Raw genomic sequence first — 24,116 nt, forward strand, 5'->3', positions numbered from 1 at the left:
TGGAATCATCTGGAAAATTTTGACTCACAGCTTCATGAAGGATAAAAACATCTCGGATCACGGATTGAAAACACATGTCGATATCCTTCTGTATCAGACGACATTCTTAACCCTATGAGAACTACTTGCCGATTGGCCAAAATGAATATTGCGTTCAATTTTGAACCAATCAAGGAGGGTATATAAGAAGATAATCTGCAAATGCAAGTTTGACCATAAGTAGTTTTATATTGGCAATTGAAATGAGCATTTCAAGTTATCAACCAATCAGAAATGCTGTTAGATGACTAGTAGTGTCCACAACCTGTTTCCCTGGACAGTCTGCTTCCAGCACCTTCTTTACTGTATCATAGGTGGAAATACTAACGTCATATCCACTTGATGGCATTGTTGAAGCTTTGGCCACCATTGGAGTCATATATTGAGCCAGCACTTCTTAGTCTTTCTGGTCCATAATGAAAAGCCGAGTTAGGAGGTTCATATATGATTGATATACTACCAACAAAAGTGATGCATTTTGTAAAGGCTTTGGAGAGACCCCTACCTACAGTCCGCCGACATCGACAGGCCTTGTTGGTAGCTTGGTTTGATCTAGTCATGTCAAGTTCTGTATTAGAAGAAAATGAGGTTAGAATACTTAGGGCCTATTTTACAGTCAAAATTAATAGGTACATTGTCATGGGAACATTTTCTGGACACGTGACACCCATGGGCGCAGACATATTAGCATTATGGAAGGTGACTCGAGCACAGCGGGAGGTCTACCAATGTATTTGAATGGGAAGAATTCCTCCTTTGATGCAAAATAAGTTACTTGTCGCAAGTTAATAATATTATGGTAAGAGTTTCCGTAGATAAATATTTTTTCCGTAGGTAGATATTTTTGAAATTACGGTTTGATGATATTGTGAAGAAATTAAGATTGCATAATTCAATAAATTTTCAATGCACGATTTTCTATCCAAATTGGGGCCAAGAATACTATTCCAATTCAAAATTACTAAAACTTGAATAGCGATGTCACCGTCGGGGGTCAGGGATCAGGCTTACACTTACATTGTGGATAGGCCTACGATTGGTCACGTGTCCAGAAAATTTTGACGTGAATATTTACCCATTAATGTTGTTTTATGTAGATTTTTAACATGTTCATGTTCATAAAACGAAATAGTAATATATGCATGATGATGATCGAGACGTTCATTTTCTAGCAGTTTGCTGATCACTCGTTGAATTTATTTAGGCTAAATCCTTCAGTTTTTCAACAACTACGCACGGTCATCGGCAACGTGAAAGTTTGTGGGTAAAAAAGGCGCCGCCATTACAGGTCAGAAGGATTCAGGATACATGTAGGCCTATAATTTATCAGTAAAATGCATTCCAGGCGGGTCAGAAGCGAGCATGCATGACCTAGCTGTGTTTGCACACAAATATTGAGAAAAATAAAGCTGCCACAATGGGCTATTCCAGATAAAACATGCACCCCCCTATAGAGGGCAACGGAAATCCAGATTTTTTGGTGGTCTTTGGGGCTCGGAATTCCAGCATATTCTACTTATGCTGTTCCAAATTCCAGCCTATTTTGCCTATGCTTGGCGCAAAATTTCCAGATTTTTCCACCATTTTGTTAGTCTGAAGGCATAGAGGGTTTTGGAATTCCAGGTTTATTGTGTTTATCCTAGGTTGGATTTCCAGACTTTTTTGCCTCTGGTCAATAAAATAATCCATATTTTTGTCCATTGAGGTGCTGGAATTCCAGATGGTTTTGTTAGTAATTTGTCGGGATTTCCAGCCTTTTGTGCAAATAGATATCAGGAATTCCATATTCTTCCAGGTTAATGCAATTTGTCATTATGTATGTGCATAATGTATGTTGGGGCGTTTTCTCCCCCACCCCCCAAGTTGGTGGTACTAGTAGTTATAATCATCATGATTGACAGCCCAAGTGACCATGACAACCAACATTCTTCAGTTCTTGTTGAGTAAGCCCTAATTATTAGGAAAGAAAAAGAGGGTACACCAACTTGACGGAAAACAAGTCGCAGGGTGGCGAATCAGACCCCTCCCCTGCTCAGTTGACAGATATGTTGTGACAAAATTTACAATTTGCATCTCCCTTTTGGCCTATTTTAGACCAAATTGCCGCGCTTTGCGCGCAATCTTGGTAAAGCCATTTGAGTGAGTAGATCTGCGACAATCATGTTGCCTTGCCCACATGACCATCAAAAGGTAAATCCGGCCATATACCAGGTATATGATATACACATTTTAGGCTATTCCAGTTGAAAGACATACACCCTGTATGGAAGACATTAGGCCTACTTTAGTCTCTCACACAGGGGGTGTAGATTCCAAATGAAGTCACCCCCAAGAAAATGGTTGCCCTGAAAATAAGCTGTTTCTTTACTCAATTAATGAGAGTTTCATTGAGTAAAGAAACAGTTTAAAGCAAGTGCACTATCTTAAGTTAATGAAAACAAGTTCACAGAAAGCAAGCACACTTCGCGAGGGGTTTATTTTTGCGGATTTCGCGAATGGAGTTCCATCCACGAAATTAACACCTCGAGAATATATATAATAATGTATTGCAAGTATAGGGCAAAACTAAGCATCGCGAAAATAACAATTGCAAAAATGTCTCTGTAACTCCAAATCGCGACAATAACTGTACGCGAAAATTACCACTTAAACAGTAATTTAGTACGAGCAGAGAAACTCTCTGGACTGACCTTTCACAAGTTCAACAAAAGTCAATACTATTACGTAATTGTTTGTTCATGGGACATTGCACACAAAGATATTGCACACACACTTCATCCATGCAGTACAAAGTGTTATCTGTTTCCAAATTTACTGTGTGCTTTATTTTAGCAGATTTGGGTAGCTACCATATTAATAAACTGAGGGAAATATTATTCTGTGTATTAAAAACAAATCAACCCATCGTGGCTTGGGGTTTTAATAACAGGTTTAATTTCCGGAATTGATTGATTTTCAATGATGGATACAAATTTTAAGTTTAGCATCAGTTTTTGTTAATATTTTGTTAAGTTTTATAAAATGTTGCAAATTAAAAAAAAAAAATTAATAGTATCAAAGGCTCCCGGCAAAGGCTACGAAAAACCCTTCTCTACGGGGCCAACCGACCCGGAATTTGTGTTTTGAGAATTAAAAAAAACACATTTATTTTGCTTAAATCATAGAAAATATGTTGGTATTAAAAATTCTTCAGATTTTGGTGATATTTTAGGGTAATTTCAAGATAGCCTCTCTCTAGAAATACAAGTACAAAAACACCCGACCCTATACTTGAAGTTGAAAGGTCCGCCCGTAGAATAGAGTGGGTTTTTCTTTTTTGTCGCCAATAAATAACATGACACCAAAACAGAAATTTTGACAATAATAGTTTTTTTCTGATCATTTTAATGTAAATTTTGACCAAAGTATCAGCAAATTATGATATAGCGAGATTACACATAAATATAAAATTTGAAAGAGGGACTCTAAATATACATTTAAAAATCCAAAAGCATAATAAATCAAGAAGTGCATATTACCGGTATTACTATTATTAAAAATGATTTATATTAAATGATGCTCCCCGTCTATAAAAATCCGGACATTGAGTTTTTTTTACATGTTTTGCATTTGGGAAATGTTCCATTACAAACCAAATGTCAGACGAATTCGTCTCTATGGATTGTCTGAGACTAGTTGATAACATCTGAGGGATAGGCCTATATGAATCCAATATCATACTAGCTAAAACTACTGTTCTGTGAATGGAACAAAATGCAGATGTTCAATCGAAATACATGTGAAGATGAGCTCATCTTCTCTGATGTTATGCAAAATATGGTAATATCAAATATCATCCATTTATTGTTTTATTATTTTATTATTCACGGGATGTGATTAATTAGCATATTATAAATTTGATGAAGAATTTAAATATTTATATGCCATTGGGTTTTGTGTATAGGGGATGGAGGAAAAAAACTTTGATTGATAATGTCATTAAAATATTAAGATACCCTGCATCTCGTTTCTACTACTCATTTAAATATAATTATCATTAAAGTTTTGCTTTTGTAAAGCCTACAATGTTCTTTATAGCACATCTAAAATTCTCCTGCATGCTGAGTGAACATAAAAAGGTTGAATAACACATGGAGATTAAAAAAACCGTAAGTAAACAAAATCAAACGAAACTGGTAATTTGCACAACCTAAACCTCAGAGCAGTACATGTATTATAAACAGAACAAGATCTTGTTCATGGTTGTTTGTTTAACTATGGATATTAATTATGCTCTTCAAACACATTAAAGGTTCCATGACTTGGCAAACAAAGTTATACACACTTGTGTTTATAATACATGCAGTCTTCACAGTCACTCCAGGCTGTTTTGGATCGGGGTGGGGGGGTCTGCTTGATCAGCAAAAGAGATATTTCTCCCATCTTCTGGTATTACAGTAAAGCTATCATTTGCTGCATATTTTGCTCAAATTTGCACTTCTTACATGATTGTAATTGCCCAATGCTATCTGAAATACCATGTAAAGGACTAAGCCTCCAAAGTAAAATTTAGAGGTTTTATAATAAAACTGGGATCCCCCAAAGCTCCACAGTTAAGCGGTTAAGTCGGTTTTTTACTTTTTACCTCATTATTTTCGCTTAGTTCAAACTGAGACTAGTAAACCTGAGACTGTTGGTTTACTAGTCTCAGGTTAAAATGATCAGAAGACCCCCTTGACAGTAGACTATGCCATATACGGTCGAATTTTATTAACAAAATATGTTATTATTAGTCATGATGAACCCATTTCGTTGAATACAAAATTATACTGATGTTTATTAAAATTAAAGTATTCAATAGTAAAATGGTCATAAAGAGTTAAAAATATCAGATAATTAGTGACAATAAAAGTAACTGAATGCAACATTATCTTGCATAATTATAATGGCTCACTTTTATACTGAACAATTTTGATTTTGGAAGTACCAGTTTATTGATAGCGAACCCCGAAAATCCTGGAAGCTAACAGAGGGAGTGCAGTGACTGAAAAGATCAGATACAGATGTGAAAATCTATCAGTTGCACACAAATCAATATAAATCAGAGTTTTATGCTTAAATGTAATGGCCAGAGTATGCAAAATGGGCAAGTGGACTACGGAGAAGTCTACCTTGACAGATAAAGTGTTACTAGTACCGTAGCAGTAATATTATGTAATCATAGTAAAAAAAAAAAAAAAAGAAGAAGAAAATTAAAATTTTACCAAAATCGTACATTATGTCTTTTATAATCTCCAAAATAGGAAAGATAAATGGTCTATGGTAAAACCAAATTTATCGAACGTAATCAAAACAATAAAATTCTTATTTGGCCAAAACAACAACAACAACTCTGTCCCTGCCCCTTTGAGGGATTCTGATTTTCGCCAGCTAAGAGCTGGCTATCTATAATTCGGAGATCGTCTTTGTTTGCTAAAGAGATTACGGGGTACTAGCATTGGTTTGAATTACTTTGCGGAACTTTTTATGGTGAAAATATATATGTAAGACCGGTTATTCGATTTGTAAGAAAAAGAAAGTATGCTTTGCCGTTTCAACGAATGAAAACGAGTGAGAATTTCAAAAGTTATGGTTTGAAGGAAATAGAACATTAAAAGTTATATATATGCCAGGCCTATAATAGTTTCCACAGCATATCAACGAAAGAAAATGATAGTATCCTTGTTATCAGGCGTTCTTAGATTTACATTTGCAGACCTTCTGGAGATCAACACAGCATGAGATGTGAGTGTATTGATAATAACATGATTAAAACCTTTATGGACCTAAAAGTCAAAGTCAAAATATCCTATATCCTGTATCGTTTTATGGATAAAAATGACTCAAAATGTCATTTATGAAATAATTGATATCTTAAACATCAGTTTTGTCTTTTCAACAGGAAAAATTCGATGTAATTTCAAGGCCTATTTTTGATATGGGTACAATTGATATACATGTAGGCCTATTGAACAATATCAGTCTTTATACATTTTATAATGTGCTATGTATAAATTGCGAATTAATATATAAATTAATATAAAATTAATGTGCATGTATAAGGCAAGTAGGATGGCAGTTTTAGCCAATTAACTAAAAACTGCAGTGTATTTCTTTATATTAATAATGAGCTAAGGGTGGCCTAAAAGGCAGAAAAGACAAAAAGACAGAACAATTTGGAGTAATTAATTAAAGAGTTGACAGGAAGTTATAGGAGTTAATGTTTGGTTTTTCTGTGTGCATGTTCTTATCATTGATGGTTTGGAGCAGGCGGCGAATGGCATGATAGAGCCGGCAGCTTGTGAAGCGGCCCGGCCGTATGGCATTTTCCAAATACTCGGTTAGTTTTGTGGGGTTCATTATCGAACCCCCATGGTTTTAGCTTGTATTTATATTATTTATTAACATAATAGGCCTATTTGTTTGTGAAATTTCAAGCGTTTTAAATTTTCAAAATAATCCCATTCAATTACACAGTTGACGATGAAAATGCAATGCGACCACCACCTGGTTTGGTGGACTGTCATCCCGGACTGTCATGGAACATGATGGATCATAAAAAAGAGTGATCCTAAAAATGCCTTCCACCTAAATTAATTACAAGACCTCTTCTGCATTGAAGCTGGCTTCCCCTTTTAAAGGGAATTTGTATCTTAGTCTTTTATTTCTTGCATAAAAGTGGAAAATTAAAGTTAACATATTGGCAATACAATTTGCTTCCTCCTCTTAAATTTTGCATTGTAGAAAAAAAATAAAAATGAAAAAGTTCTCCCCTTTTTTAAGTTTTTTTCTGTCAGTGTCGTTTTTAGCTGTGGGCCTACTATGGAGTGCAGCCTGTAGTGTAGAGGTGTATATTAACACTAATGTTCATAAATTAACACTTGGTGTTATATTACAAACACTAATGTTTGTAATATAACACCAAGTGTTAATTTATGAACATTAGTGTTAGAAAAATTAACATTACTGCTCTGATAAACACAATATGGCGTTTTAAATTTTCAAAATAATCCCATTCAATTACACAGTTGACGATGAAAATGCAATGCGACCACCACCTGGTTTGGTGGACTGTCATCCCGGACTGTCATGGAACATGATGGATCATAAAAAGAGTGATCCTAAAATGCCTTCCACCTAAATTAATTACAAGACCTCTTCTGCATTGAAGCTGGCTTCCCCTTTTAAAGGGAATTTGTATCTAGTCTTTTATTTCTTGCATAAAAGTGGAAAATTAAAGTTAACATATTGGCAATACAATTTGCTTCCTCCTCTTAAATTTTGCATTGTAGAAAAAAATAAAAATGAAAAAGTTCTCCCCTTTTTAAAGTTTTTTCTCTGTCGTAGTCGTTTTTAGCTGTGGGCCTACTATGGAGTGCAGCCTGTAGTGTAGAGGTGTATATTAACACTAATGTTCATAAATTAACACTTGGTGTTATATTACAAACACTAATGTTTGTAATATAACACCAAGTGTTAATTTATGAACATTAGTGTTAGAAAAATTAACATTACTGCTCTGATAAACACAATATGGTGTTTAAATATAAACACTTGTTTTTGCAGTGCAGTTTATCCCTTACATACCCTGTGTCTTGAATAGCTATATAGCCCAACCCTGTGGTTAAGAGGCTAGGAAATAATTCCTAATATCTCATACCCTATAGTTTGTATGCCTTTATCTAATCTTGCCCCACATGACAACTTACTATTTAGCCCTTAAACCCAGCAAAGAGTCTGCTCAGTGTAGGAATTTTTTAGCCTTTTTTTTTTTATAAATAGGCCTATGTTTGCAATTGGCTTATAGCCATCACATGCTGACAATGCACATAACTGATTGGTTAATCAAACTAGCAGGTCATGGTCAGGCCTAATCACAAAGTAAACATATCATCTGTAAATAAAACTATGCAACAGGCGACTTACTTCAGAAAAGGTTCAATATAAATTGCATAAAACTAAGTCCATTATCTATAGTTAATTGGTCAAATGTTTATTGACTCTTGTAATAACCCATGTATAGGTAACCTGTATAATATTGGTGTTCATAAAAGCAGGACTATGAGACAAATATCCCTGACCCTGACAAAAACTAGCAAGAGCAAATGGCTGTGTAATTTGTTTACTTTAGTAATAAGGCATCTTGCATACATGTACAATTTTCATTTTATTTTATTTATTTTATTTATTTATTAGACTTTATACTTCGTAGTTTATAGCCAAATTTGTTTCCTGGAGGTGGCTTAATAAAAATTCCTTTAAAAAAGGAATGGGGCGCCCAATGTGAGCTTGGTCGTGATGTATTGAATTTCATGGTGTTTAGATTTGGTATTATTATCTCATGAAACCCGGTAACACCTCATTATAGAAATCAGACCTGTTGATAGGTTGTAAGAGGGGATAGCCTTTTCCAGTCACGAATTGGGCCAGAAAGTTTTGCTACTTTGCAACGCAATAAAAACCCTAAATGCAAAATGAGATCCTGTAGTGTAGGTGGCTTCGAGGTGGCTTAAAAACTAAATGCAAAATGAGGTTTAAAAAAATATTGTTTTTCAGAGTCAAGACACAGGTATCATTATTAAGCCTCATATCACTTATTTATTGTCGAATAAGTGCAGAGTAGGTTAGATATGAATATTAAATGTTAGACCAAAGTAGCTCAAAGTATATGGTCGAATCCAACCAAAAGTGTCCACGGGCCAAAAATAAAAGTCCGAAATAAAAATGTCTCCACAATTGTTTCCTTTTGCCCATTGATTGATGACATATTGGCCTTAAAGGAACCAAAAGTGCCATTACTAATCTTGAAAAATAAATCCAGGACGTGTGATAGTAAATGTGATATCAAAACCCAATGTTACCTACGAATACCACTAGGATGCTTTCACTATCGCAATACTAATCAACCTAAAACAAATGGAATATTCCCGTTAACGCCTTTTTCGTGTAATGTAGACCACAGGGTGTCAGGAAAATGCTAGCTCAACCAGAAAATATTTGTTTTTATTTTTATAACGCGATCAATATGATCTTAGTCAATTTATGCTAGTTTATTTTTGAAAATGAAGTTTAGGTCAGTTTCTGTATTTTATTTATCAAATGAGTATGAATCAATTTACACATTGTATAAGAACGAGTAGGATATATGTTTTCAAGAATATTAGGAATTATACGCATACACCTAACGCTTTATACAATGAAAAGGTGAAGAAACCCGGGTATTCGTAGGTAACATGAGCGATTTAACAATATATATATATTGAGTTTAGAGGTTTAAATTTTGCTATTATGGTAATGAATTAATAAAATGGTAGTTTTAGATCTCTTTCAGATGGTACGTCCAAATGAATAAATGCTATTACCTTAGATCAAAAATTTTGATGCTTTTAGCAAGATTTTGACCACTTCATTTTGATATACAAGTAGTTAATCAGCAATTTTACATAATAAATAATTGTTGAATGAATCCGTATAATGAGTAATAATAGTGTCCTGGGGTACCGCTTAAAGTTTTTGACAATTAATTTCCATTGGTAGGGACACTTCATTACACATGTCATGTATTATGCTGTATTCGTAAGTAACATTTCAGTATTTGTAGGTAGGAATTAGACTTTTGGTGGATATCGCAATCAAAACTTCATTTTATAAAGCACTTTGAATGTATTATTTTCTTTATGTGCGTTTATTGATACTTTAGACCCTATCATGTATTAACAATGTCGGTTCACTGCGGTTGAAAGAGGATTGAAGTAAGAAACAAAGGCACTAAAGTGACTTTAATTTGCTTAATTGGACACAAATCGCTTAAAACCGTTATTGCAGACTTGTGAAGTCCATCTTGGAGTCAGTTACGTCTTGTGGCCTTTCGTTTGAGGGCAACTACAATTAGCTTTATACCAGGGTCCATCACTGTGTTGTCTAGATCATGAGACAATGAGAACAGTCGTTTTTTCCATGGTATTCGTAGGTAACCTTAGCGAAAACGTCAAAAGTTACCTTCGAATAAATCAATTTGGACACAAATTACTCAGAAACCAGAAGGTCGGTAAACATTTAAAATGAAGCACACATGACAGTTGACAAATCCAAGTATTTATCCCCTTCTAATCTTCTTTGAATCTGGTTTTTCTTTCAAATGAGCAGACCGTCGTCGATTTCAGTACATATTTTTCAACAATTAAGCCGTATTCACTTTTTGCATGGTGGGCATGTATGTGAATTCGCAACTTTCATTGACATATGATTTGATAGCAAACATACAGGCCTTCGTTATGTACCAATATGGGCATTGGCATGAATGGCGGTGTTTCACAATACTGTCATGATGTCAAATTGTATTCGTAGGTAACATTCGGTTACCGAAATTTACCTACGAATACTTGCTTTTATTGTTGACATCTCAGAAATATTTAAACGCAGGCTATTGAAACTTGGTAGAAATAAAGAGTGTATTACTCTGCACCTATTGCTTAACTATTGTTTACTATTCTCTCACTTTGTGGAAATGACACAGCTTTTAACATGTATTCGGAGGTAATGCATATTTTTTACCAAACCTACCTTTGTGCCATTTAGAATTTCTGGCAGCTAAACACAACAATAAAGATGTCCGAATGCAATGCATTTCAGTATTGGACATATCAAAGCTTGCATCAATTGCGCATTTATTAGTGATTTCCATTTTTAAAGATATATCTAGTGCTATGAAAAATTGTATTCGTAGGTAATGTAAAAAATACCACTCAAAAATTATCACAAAAATTCATAATTATGTACAAATATATGAAAAATTGAACAGGCAATCTTTGAATACACACCTTTCAGGAAATCAATTTAGATTCATTCCAATGACTTCTTTTCATAACTGATTTAGATGTTTTTAAAAATACTTTAAGAAAATTTTTGAAAAAATGGGTAAAAATAGCATGTTTTGGGGTCTCTGTGTCTAAGTTTTTCACAGAAGGGGGTCTTATTATATATGGCGCGAAGCGTATGATCAAGGCGAATAAACACAATACAAAAACGAATGAGAATTGATTAATACTTTTAAGTTATGGCCCTGAACATGCCGTGTACACTTTTCGTTGGATTCGACCATATGTACTATACACCTGATCCGTGAACTTATCTTTTTTAAAGACAAATTCTTGTTTGTGTAAAAACTGAAGCATCATAATGTGTAAAAGAATATTTGAATATTAACTGTACATCATATATAGCGATTCGTGATACCCAATCATGCTTCAGTTTATGTGGTTTAGGAAGCAGAGAATTTATTTCAATTTTATATACGCCAAAATATTTTCTGAATAATACATACTGCAGTTACTGTCCGTTTCCTATACACAATACACAGTGCTCTCACCATTGACGCGTGACCTCTACAAATGATGTATGTTGGAAGAATGGACACTTGCCTAGTTAACATCACTGTGTGAAAAATAACCAGCCAATATTTAATTTATTCTCCAAACTTCTAGCAAATATATTTCTCTAACATGGCCTAAAATTACAGCTAGGTTAGATGTTCAGAAATGGTCGCACTTTTGTAAAATATGAGTGAGGGCAAGGCATAGCTAGCCAACTCCCCGTGTTAATTGAATGGATATTTGACCGAAAATATGGGTATCGGACCGCTCACTTCTGAAGGATGCCACAAAAAAACGGTACAAGCTACATTTAAATTATTCTATGAAATTCTAGAAAATATAGTTTTGTAACATGTCCTAAATTTTTAGCTAATTTAGGTGTTTGGAGAGGTCGCACTTTTGTGTTTTAGGAAGGATATGTAAACGACAGATAACACCAAAATATGAAGAAATTATTTCCAAACCTTGTTAAGTCAACGCTCATTATGTTGCTCATTTTCAAGAATGCTGGTTTACAAAAAGCACGCCATTGTCTCATTTCGTGAACAAAGGTACACATACCATTGTTTCCTTTCGTTTCCTTTATAATCGGTTACCCAACTGAAGCTATAATACCAGCTTTATTGCGATATCGCACATGTAAAACAGACACTTGTGCACAACCAGAGAAGATCCGATTTAATCAGTTGAGCTGTTTCAATGAGTGTTATCTTGGTTTAATAGCTTTTTAATGGGGTTTAAGTCCTGCAAAGGTCGAGATGAATTCTACTGTAGACATGTCTGCATCATGAAAAATTAACACTGAATTGATGGCGGAAATTTTATGTAAAATTTACGTAGGTCCCCACTAAAGATTACTGTTTCGTCTTTATGGGAATTTAATCTTTTAATATCTGAAAGAACTTTGGGGACCTACGTGGACTACGAATGCAGACCGTCTTACAAGAAAAATGGTAGGCTAGGCTCCCTACCTTGCAGGGCACGTGCATGCACGAAATGAATTGTGTATGTATCATAGGCCCCTCGTATTGTTTGTATGCGCCTGAGAATTCAACAATATTAATAGGCCTAATGGTAGCTCTACACATTAATGTTTTTAAGCAGATAAAATTCCAAAATATGGTACATGATGCAGTCATGTCTACAGTGGAATTCACCACGACCTTTGCAGGACTTAAACCCCATTGAAAGCTATTAAACCAAGATAACACTCATTGAAAACAGCTCAACTGATTAAATCATATCTTGTGTGGGCTTTTGTTTACGAAATGAGACAATACTCTGCTTATTGTTAACCAGCGTTCTTGAAAATGAGAAGCATGGTGGTTTGCAGACTTAACACGGGTTGGAAATAATTTCTTCATATTTTTTGGTGTTATCTGTCGTTTACATATCCTTCCAAAAACACCAAAGTACGAATATTTCCAAACATCTAAATTAGCTAAAAATTTAGGACATGTTACAAAACTATATTTTCTAGAATTGGCCGGTTAATTATTTTTCACACACCGACGTTAACTAGGCAATTATCCATACTTCTAACGTACGCTATTTGTAGAGGTTACGCGTCAATGGTAAGAGCACTGTGTATTGTGTATATAGGAAAATGGACAGTAACTGCAGTATGACGTTTTCTGTCTTTGCTTGTCACGTGGTATGTTGAAGTAATTGAAGTTGTGATATATATAAATTCAAAAATGGCCCCAACAAGTCAGTTGGCCGAGCGGTAAACAGGGTACAGGCGCTGGTAATATGTCGATACTGTATACATGATAGCGGTGCAGCGTGGGTTCGAGCCCCACCTCTGCCGAACTAAATTTCCTTTTTTTTAAATTTCATATTATGTTAGGGAAAAGTGGCTGGGGGAATTTATGTATGACGAAGAGTGGTGTGGGTCGATAGGTTCATCCCCTGCAATGGTGATCCCCAGCCCGACTTGGGTCTTCACTCTTCATTCTAGCTTGTGCGAAGATTTCGTTTTTATAGGCCTATTTGTTTAAAACATCATCACACTCACTCCCACAGCCCACACCCCCACACACAACGCATGCGCATCACAGTATAGACATATGATATCCCTATTATCATTGATTAAATATTTTGAGCTCAAAATATAGAAATATACACTTTGAGCTCATCTTATAATAATAGCTATAACAGGGCCAGGAAAGAACTAGGTCACTTTATTATTACTTGATTCATGTCGTATTTTATTCATAGGCTACATGTCGTATGTATACGGACGTTGAAACTTTAAAAAGTAACAGTCCCCAACGAATTTAGATATGAGCTCTTTGATGTCCACTCCCCAATCAGGGAATTCCCTTTAACAAAGGAGCACCTGCGTAGTACAAGGTACTGCAGCAAGGTTGCACTCGTTCTACTTGATGTGGCTTCATGTATTTATCATGCAGCCTATTATAAATATATCTATTTCATTCAAATACAGGTATGTATTTAATATAAAAACAACATTTGAGGCTTTAGGTATTTTAGTCTCAGCTCAAACCAAAGTAAGAAAGTTTGAATTCTTATGTACCGTAAACGTTCGCCTAATGGCGCACATGGCTCCTTCTGCCTTGGGGTAAATTTCATGTACAAAGAGAGAGCTACCTCCTCTAAAAATCACAACAAGAATTAAGGGTGTGTGCATGCCCTTATTTGCTGGTGGGAATTTTGTGGGAGGGCGCTTTAAGTTTGTGTCTAAAATACATATCAAAGGGGCCCATAGCGCCATTAGGCGAACGTTCTACGGACTTCCATTGACAATACAACAATATTCGTGTTGTAAAGTAGGGTAAAAAGATCTAGGCCTCAAGAAAGAAAGAACAGGAATAAATAAAGAATAATTAAGGACATAAAGAAAGAATTTTGCCCTAATGGATTTTTAGAAAGAGCTGAAGCAAGAAACTGAGTTTCACAATACAATCCTTTTATAGTTCGAAATGTGTGCTGCCGACAGAGTATGCGTCCCTTTGTGTGGTTCAGTTCATGGACCTAAAGACCCGGTTTAACAAGCATGTTAAAATTATGTTACGCCAATCAAACATTTTTAGACCTAATATAGAAACTAGTAGGCCTACATACCACATATTGTTATTGAAAACCTGTAAGGAGAACAGCAACCCTTCACAAAAGAGAAGCTTAATTTTAGTGTGCCCCCCCCCCTCTTTTGTCAAAAAGTTCGGGGAAATAATGCACCCAATCGGGGGAAACTGGGGAATTAGTTATTAAATTTTAAAACAGTCAGAGAATCGAGACCCCTGAACCAGACTTTGAAAACCTGCGTACGTTACTGCCAGGCCCGTACGCAGGGTTTTTTTGGGGGCTGCTGATTTTGAAAAAGTGGACTTTTTTCCAAAGGGGGGCGATTTTGTGAAATGTGGACTTTTCCCCCCAAATTTGGACCTTTTTTGACCAAAAAACCATAAAAAACCTGATTTTTTTGCTCGCTACGCTCGCAAATGCTTCAATTTTGGGACTTTTTGTATACTTTTGCAAATTTGGGGAGGTGCAGTCGCACCCCCGCACCCCCCCTGCGTACGGGCCTGGTTACTGCCAAACACACGCCTTGGTGGTGGGCCTATATTAGGCCTATACATGTAAAACATCATAGATGACTTGGAATAAATGCAGATAAAGCAAATATAATGTAACCTTTACAACAATAAACACCTATACACGCCTAAAATAACTCTAAAAACCCTAACATGGAATTCAAGATTTTTGGTAGTCAATTGAAAAATTCCAACTTATTTGTGTAATTTTAGATACCCTCTATAGAGGGCGATGGAATTCCAGATTTTTTTGGTAAGTCAATTGAAAATTCCAACTTTTTTTTGATAATTTTTAAAAACCCTCTATACCCCTCCATGGAATTCCAGACTTTTTTGCTAGTCAATTGAAAAATTCCAACATTTTATTTGGGTATCTTTAGAAACCCTCTATAGAGGGCAATGGAATTCCAGATTTTTTTTGGTAAGTCAATTGAAAATTCCAACTTTTTTTGACAATTTTTAAAAACCCTCTATACCCTCCATGGATTTCCAGATTTTACATGCACTAAACAGGGCCGGAAATCCAGGTTTCTTCCTCAAGTATGCTTTGGAATTCCAGACATTTTAGAAAAAAACCATTTTGCCCTCTATAGGGGGGGTGCATGTTTTATCTGGAATAGCCCAATAAGCTTGATATAGGCCCTATAAGGGGCTCAGGGAAGTCTTGAATTTGATGAAAATGACAACACGCAGAATCAAGTCTAACTTGAATTTGGATTATTATCCCGGATTATTATCTCTAAATGCATGGTAACAGTATTGCCATTGCTCACATTGTGTATTAGAAGTTTATGCATCCCAAATACAAATGTACATTTTTTAAGGTATCTGACCATTGAGTAGCGTTCTCCGAAAAAGATCAAGATTTATAGATAATCCGATGAAAAAGGTGCATGACATACAATCCGTCAAATGGAATTGATGTTTTGTAATCGCCCAGTCGGAGCCAGACCTATTTCCACATTACTATATAATTATATTGATCAAATTCGTATCTCTAACAGCCTCAAAATATTTTCTAAAAAAATGACATAAAGAAGGTAATTTCAACTCAAATTACTAATTTTCTATTAGGCCGTATACATGTCATATAATGTCATTACTTGGTACCTATAGAGGTTGTGCATATGACGTATCATACCATAAATTATAGCAAACTTCTCAAATGCATTCAACAAAAGCATTATTGCAATTACCGCGACAGTTGGTCTCACACACATGCACTACGATCAAACGGGCGATCAAGTAGGTTAAATGACAACATTTGATTGAATGGACTGCACTGCGCCATGATTACGGCGAAGGGCACCGGTTCAAATCCTTTATTTGGAGCCAAACGAAGCACGCAGGGCCTCCATGGGTCTCTTTTATCCAGTGACCAGTAAAACAAAGTAGGCCTACACATAATCTCCAAATAATGTCGCTATGTATGGCACGCCACGCCGGACATTAAACGCCGAGTTTTAAAAAATAACGTCCAGTTAAAAAAAAAATGACGCCGAAAAAAAATGACGTCGATAATGAAATGATAAAGTCGATGGAATCGAATGGAATGATTCAGATTTGTTTCTAGTTTCTTCGTTTTCCTCATTAGGCGAGGCTGTTGATTTCACATATTGTTGAAATTTGTCGAACGAATTATGGATACGATCTCTGCTACTGAGTATTTATTTGACTCACTCACCGGCAGGTGGGGAGAATAGCAACGGTATAGTATCCTCAGACCAGGGCTCGGACGACCTCTTTGTGTGTTTTGACATCATTGGCGAACTGGTAACGGATGATGATGCTCCCCTGCCGCGTCGACGGGCTTTGGGATTTTTTGTCGTCATCATTGACGTTGTCAGCAGGAAAATAAATATATAATGACGAGAACTTGGATCTGTAAATACAGGTTGAAGAATAAATACAATTATATCTCGTTTATGATGATAATTATCATAGTTGGTCGGAGATTAGTTTTGTGACGTGTTGTTGCTAACCCAGGTTGTCAGAAAACGTTTAAATGTCGGGTTATATAAAGGATATATTAAGAGTATAAAACGTTTTCATAACCTTTAAAAACATTTTTTGATAATCTACTACTCAGCAAACAAAAATGTTTTACAGAAAACGTTTAAATGTCGGGTTATATAAAGGGTATAAAAACGTTTTAATAACATTCCAAAAAGATTCTTGAAAACTTGATACAAAACATTCTAAACAGAATGTTATTTTGGGGTTGAAAAAATATTTTGCGAAAAAAGGTTTGCCCAAAATATTTTCAATAACGTTTTAAAAACGTTTTCATGACCTTTATATAACCCGACATTTAAATGTTATTAAAAGGTTTGGAAAAAAACATTATAAGAACATTTCTGTGTTTGCTGGGTTCAAACATTTTAACATAATGTTATTTAAGTATTAACACAATATTTAAAAAAAATGTTTGCAAAAATAGTTTACTATAACATTTTTTGAAAAACATTATTGTTGTAGTGTGTTTTCATAGCTTTTCATACAAAACGTTTTAAAACGTTATCATGACCTTTATATAACCCGACATTTTAATGTTATTAAAACGTTTTTACCTAAACCAAAAGCCAAAATATGACTTATTTAAAACGTTTTTAAAACGTTTTTGTGTTTGCTGGGAAGCCGCCATCTTTATGTTGAAAATGTACAAATTATAGGTAAAATTGATTTTCTGCTAAAATCTAAACTTCAATATGTTTTTCATATGCTTGTAAAGCTTTTTAAACTCTTCTTGGTGTTTACATTGTTAGGGTACGCCGATAGGTATTAAAGCCGAAGTATACATTAAACACTTTCAACACTAAATTAACACATTTATTAAACGCTCCCAAACACTAAATGATAAACACATAGAATTATTTGGGTATTAAACGTATAGAGTTTTACTGGTAGGAGCTAAATCAGCCAGGAATTCATGTTCTCAAGAACAAAGTTCCAGCCAGGTAGAGAGTAGCTAAGGAGCAGTTATTTGCCACGAAATTTTGTTGGGTGCCCCTGCTAAAACACTCTGTTTATGAACTAAACAATTTTGTACAACTTGCCGATATCTTATTATATGCAGCTTTGCGTCACGAAAGTTACGGAATATACTGAAATCTGATCCCATGTTGAGAATTTACGTTACTTTGGACATTTTATGAAATTGTAGGTCTGTGTGCATTTTATGCAACTTTGCAGAGTTTGCATGCGCTTTTGAATTCTGTACATATTCAGTACATATGCGGCCGGGCAGGGGGGGGTGGACACACGTCTACCCTAAAATAATAATAGAAGAAAAAAATAAGTACTAATTACCTTGTGCATCTTCCTTTTTAGCATGAAAAACACACTGTTTTGGACCAAATTATAGAATGAGATAAAATTGCACAATTTTGTGCGCACAACACTGGCCCATCAAAAGGCAAAGCACACCTATTTGGGGCTAAAATATAGTCTGAAATTTAAAATTTTCACGCGCTTCGCTCGTGATAAAAAAGGCCTAGTAAAGCAGAAACAACGTATACGCTCGTCCCCCGACCTCCCCTAAAATTTTAATGCTTCCGCCCCCACTGTATCAGTAAACCATATTCAGCTGTGTACTTTAATCGAGCTGCAGGCTAGGTAAATGATAATTTAATTAAGTGGATTAACGTTTTAAAAGAAAACCTACCCTTCTAAATACATCCATCTCCTTTTCTGATTAACATTTTTACAGAGCTTATGAAATTGTAGACACCTGTGCAGAGTTTTGATGCGTTTTTCTGATTAACATTTTTAAACACTATATCGTTTAATTTGACTTTTATAGTGAACCAGGTGGCATGTACTTTCACCGAGCGGTAGCTAGGTATAAGAAGAATCGAGTCACATGCACTTTCATCTATAAATATATTGCTATTATTTATGACAGAAAAAAGTCACATCACAAAATAACATGAATAATGAGAATTTGGTGGTATAAACAGCCGTGTGGTAAAATTAATATTATTATTTGCAATATTTTTAATTTTGTAACCAATCATATTATTATAAACAATAACAAGTTGTCCTTGCGATGATATTACGTCAACAATTTTTGTCGTGGTGTACCCCAGGGGTAAATTCTTAGCCCCTTATGTTATGTATAATATAATAAGTAATAATAAATACATCAAGGATGTTCAAATTTATTCTCTCTGTTGATTTTTTTTACACAAGAAATGAAGAGTTTGGTTCTAAAAGGCGCTAACTCCACACTGCAATTAAAAATGTTTAGGTTTCTGTAACACTTTTTAAACGCATGAATGTGTTCATTAACAACTGAAGATATTTAATATCCACTATCTAGAAATTATTGGTATTTTCAGAAACCTCTACTCCTGCATATTACAAAACAATACAAAATAAAATCTAACACTTTCATTCCTTTTTCAAATAATCGCACTCTTAAATTTATGTTATGTTTATACTTACACCAAAGAGATATAAACGGTTTATATACCTGGTTTAAATTTTAAACACTTTTAGATTAAGGTGGTACTACACCCCTGATAAATTTTGTGACTAATTTTGCATTTTTCTCAAAAATAACTACACATTGGTAACAAAAGTTATGTAGGGGTAAGGAATCCATATCCGTTTGTGAAGGTTGTCATTCATCCAGGTATAATCAAATATAAAATTAAATTTTTTCACTGCACTCACGTTTTTGTGAGAGGAGGCAACGGTTTCCCACCTTATCATAGGTGCATCTTCAGGCCGTCTGTTGGTCTGTCGTTAATTGGTCACTGACCAGTGGCGAGATGGTGTTGCCAGTGGTCATGGTGGTCGTAGATTTAGTAGAGCCAAACTTCTTCGGAATCCAATTTCTGAAATTTCAGTGATTCAAAACAAGTGGTTCATTATGTTAAGAAATGAGGTACATTCTAGCGGTACCTCTTTTCTTATCATAAATAACGTACCGCTTGTCTTGATTCACTGAAATTCCAATGTAGTAACAGAATTCCTTGCCCCTATAATATACATAACTTTTGTTACCAGTGTGTTATTATATTTTGAGAAAAATGCAAATATCTTCCTACTATAATTCACCAGAATCTGTTTGTGTGTTTGTGTGTTTGTCTGTCTGTTTGTCTGTCCGCCTCTTTTCTCGGAGACCGGGGGTCCCACGTTCCTCAAACTTGGTGGGTGGGTGCAGCTTGGTATGAGGAAGAACGAGTTTATATTGGTTAGTGGGTCAAGGTCACCCAAGGTCATCCAGGGGTCAAATTAGTAAAACTGTTTTTCTCGGAGACTGGGGGTCGCACGTTCCTCAAACTTGACGGGTGGGTGCGTCTTGACCCGGGAGAACGAGTTTATATTGGTTAGTGGGTCAAGGTCACCCAAGGTCATCCAGGGGTCAAATTAGTAAAAACCGTTTTTCTCGGAGACTGGGGGGTCGCACGTTCCTCAAACTTGACGGTGGGTGCGTCTTGACCCGGGACAGAACAAGTTTGTATTGGTTAGTGGGTCAAGGTCACCAGAGGTCATCTAGGGGTCAAATTAGTAAAAACTGTCATATGGGCATGAAACTTGGTGGATAGGTGCATCTTGACCTAGGACAGAACAAGTTTGTATTGATTACTGGGTCAAGGTCACCCAGGGGTCATCTGAGGTCAAATTAGTAAAAACTGTTTTCCGCCTATTTTCTCGGAGACTAGGGGTCGCACGTTCCTCAAACTTGGTGGGTGGGTGCATCTGGACTTCAGACAGGACAAGTTTGTTTCAGTTAGTGGGCCAAGATCACCCAAGGTCATCCAGGGGTCATCTGAGGTCAAATTAGTAAAAACTATCGTATGGGCATGATACTTGGTGGGTACAGTCAACTTTTATAGTCAAATTTTTGGAAGGTCATTTTGGGGTCATCCGGGGTCACCCAGGGGTCATCTGAGGTCAAATTAGTAACAAATGTTGTATGCGCTTGAAACTTGGTGGGTACAGTCAACTTTTAGAGTCAAATTTTTGGAAGTTCATTTTGGGGTCATCCAAGGTCAAATTACTAAAAACTGTCATATGGGCATGAAACGTGGTGGGTACAGTCAACATTTAGAGCCAAATTTTGGAAGGTCATTTCGAGGTCACAAGGGGTCATCTGAGGTCAAATTAGTAAAACTGTCCTATGGGCATAAAACTTGGTGAGTACAGTCACCATCAGCCAGGTAATCGCGACAGCCGAGAACCGCCAAATACGGGTAACCGCCTAGTACTATATAATTCACCAGATTTGTGTGTTTGTGTGTCTGTTTGTCTGTCCGCCTCTTTTCTCGGAGACCGGGGGTCGCACGTTCCTCAAACTTGGTGGGTGGGTGCAGCTTGGTATGAGGAAGAACGAGTTTATATTGGTTAGTGTGTCAAGGTCACCCAAGGTCATCCAGGGGTCAAATTAGTAAAAACTGTTTTTCTCGGAGACTGGGGGTCGCACGTTCCTCAAACTTGACGGGTGGGTGCGTCTTGACCCGGGACAGAACAAGTTTGTATTGGTTAGTGGGTCAAGGTCACCAGAGGTCATCTAGGGGTCAAATTAGTAAAAACTGTCATATGGGCATGAAACTTGGTGGGTATGTGCATCTTGACCTAGAACAGAACAAGTTTGTATTGATTAGTGGGTCAATGTCACCCAGGGGTCATCTGAGGTCAAATTAGTAAAAACTGTTTTCCGTCTATTTTCTCGGAGACTAGGGGTCGCACGTTCCTCAAACTTGGTGGATGGGTGCATCTGGACCTCAGACAGAACAAGTTTGTTTCAGTTAGTGGGCCAAGATCACCGAGGTCATCCAGGGGTCATCTGAGGTCAAATTAGTAAAACTATCGTATGGGCATGAAACCTTTTGGAAGGTCATTTTGGAGTCATCCGGGGTCACCCAGGGGTCATGAGGTCAAATTAGTAAAAAATGTCGTATGCGCATGAAACTTGGTGGGTACAGTCAACTTTTAGAGTCAAATTTTTGGAAGGTCATTTTGGGGTTATCCAAGGTCAAATTACTAAAAACTGTCATATGGGCATGGAAAGTGGTGGGTACAGTCAACATTTAGAGCCAAATTTTGGAAGGTCATTTCGAGGTCACAAGGGGTCATCTGAGGTCAAATTAGTAAAAACTGTCCTATGGGCATAAAACTTGGTGAGTACAGTCACCATCAGCCAGGTAATCGCGACAGCCGAGAACCGCCAAATACGGGTAACCGCCTAGTAGTCACAAATTTATCAAGGGGTGTAGTGCCACCTTAACTCTAAACATTAACAATGTTTAAAACTTAAACATTGTATTTCAGGAATCGTTTATTTTCAAATAATTGCACTCTAAAGTTTATACTTAAACACACCAAAGTGTTAAACACACCTATAAACACTAACGATATAAACACTTCCTTAAACTCAATGTTTAAGTTTGTTAGTGTTTAAAGTTAATCTGAAAGTGTTTACCTTAAACACTAAAAATGTTTAAAATTTAAACATGGTGTTTAAGGAAGCGTTTATATCGTTAGTGTTTATAACGGTTTGAAAGGGTTAAGTATAAACTTTTAGAGTGCGATTATTTGAAAAAGGAGTGAAAGTGTATATGCAGGAGTAGAGATTTCTGAAAATACCAGTAATTAATTTCTAGATAATGTGGATATTAAATATCTTCAGTTGTTAATAAACACATTCCTGTGTTTAAAAAGTGTTACAGAAACCTAAACATTTTTATTTGCAGTACAAAGGCTGCTTTGTGTAAAATCCATTTGAATATATTCCTAAGTAACTTTGCCAATCTAATAACATTGGACAAGAATATATAACAATTTTTTGGTTATCTTAACAAAATAATTGCAAATCTCTTTAACCTTTTTAAGAAGAAAATAATAGATATAAAAGAAAATTGTGTTGTTGTTTTTTGTTCCAAAAGGAGCTATATCCAAAGGCAGCCATTTTTAAACTTTGCATTGAAGAATTTTTAGGGGCAAAATGATGTTGAAAATAGTTATAAAGTAAGCTAGAGTTACTATATATAGGGCCTACATTCCAATCGCTAAATGTGATCTAAACTTAAAAATGTTGAAATATACCAGAAACATGTGACACAAGGCAGCTATTGGATTTAGCGCCTCTAGGAAACAAACTCGTTAGTAAGGTATTTTTAAAGTAAGAAATACGCATCATGAACCAGAACAAACAAACACTGGGGATCAATTTAATGATAAAAGAGGAACCTGAATATAAACATAACAGATGAAAAAGGAAACCGGCAAAATATCATCTACCTAATGAAACACAATATATGCAAAAGCAAAAAGCTAATACAATAATAAAAACGCATAAAATACAGTGATACACAAACAATGCAATATTCCCTTAACACATTACTAAAAAGGCCCAAAATTAGCATGACTATGCTAATGCAGGAAAACAAATCACAGGCGTAGATAACGGGGGCAATATTTTGCCAGGGGATTGGTCCACACAATCACCCCCTCCTAATGTTAACACATTGAAACGTTCAACGCTGTGTTCTTCTGACCAAATTAACCTCATATTTGGTCATTTTAGCCCCAATAGTGCAAATTTATTCCACTTCTGCACCATATTTAATCAATTTAGCTCCAAAATGGCATTTTTTTCGCACGGCTTCGCGCGCATTTGTAGCATAAACTTATTCTGTCGCCATAAGGTGCTGGATTCACTATACCTCAAGAAATATTTTCCAACCTCGTCTCCCCAAATGTCAAAAAGAAATCTATACGCCACTGAAACAAACAGACACAAAATTGAAAGCTATATTGAATACCTAGGTTGAAACAAACACTTACCTCCTGAAAGTGCAGAGAACAAACGATGATGATGTTAGCTGGTAGACAATGCTAGATGATATAATTAGTGCGAAATGATGAAGGTATAAATTGAACCAAAGAATCGATCATAGGTCAAAAGTCGCAGAAAAAAGACGGGGAGTTTTCCCGAGGGCGTTTCACGTGGTTTTTCACCGCGCATGTTATATGAGGACAGGCAAAATTTACGGGGATTTGGCCCCATGGTGTCGCTTCCAGAAAGGTTGTACGGAATATGTGCGGCGGTCAAGGGTCCCTTTTTCAGGCTCTCCGGAAGTTTTGCATCATACTTCCTTGCTTATTTCAAGTGGTGTCC

The 24,116-nt window shown here is 35.9% G+C and overlaps 1 long non-coding RNA gene across 1 annotated transcript; it reads right to left on the bottom strand.

The window, feature by feature from the left end:
* Positions 1-237: 237 nt before the first annotated feature.
* On the bottom strand, positions 238-24,009 carry LOC140139379 (uncharacterized). Its single transcript, XR_011857100.1, has 3 exons — positions 23,783-24,009; positions 16,671-16,868; positions 238-607 (listed from the first exon to the last, which is right to left on the bottom strand). It is a non-coding gene; the product is annotated as an uncharacterized lncRNA (long non-coding RNA).
* Positions 24,010-24,116: the final 107 nt, after the last annotated feature.

Source organism: Amphiura filiformis, chromosome 18 (assembly GCF_039555335.1).
Source record: "Amphiura filiformis chromosome 18, Afil_fr2py, whole genome shotgun sequence".
NCBI classification, from domain to species: domain Eukaryota; kingdom Metazoa; phylum Echinodermata; class Ophiuroidea; order Amphilepidida; family Amphiuridae; genus Amphiura; species Amphiura filiformis.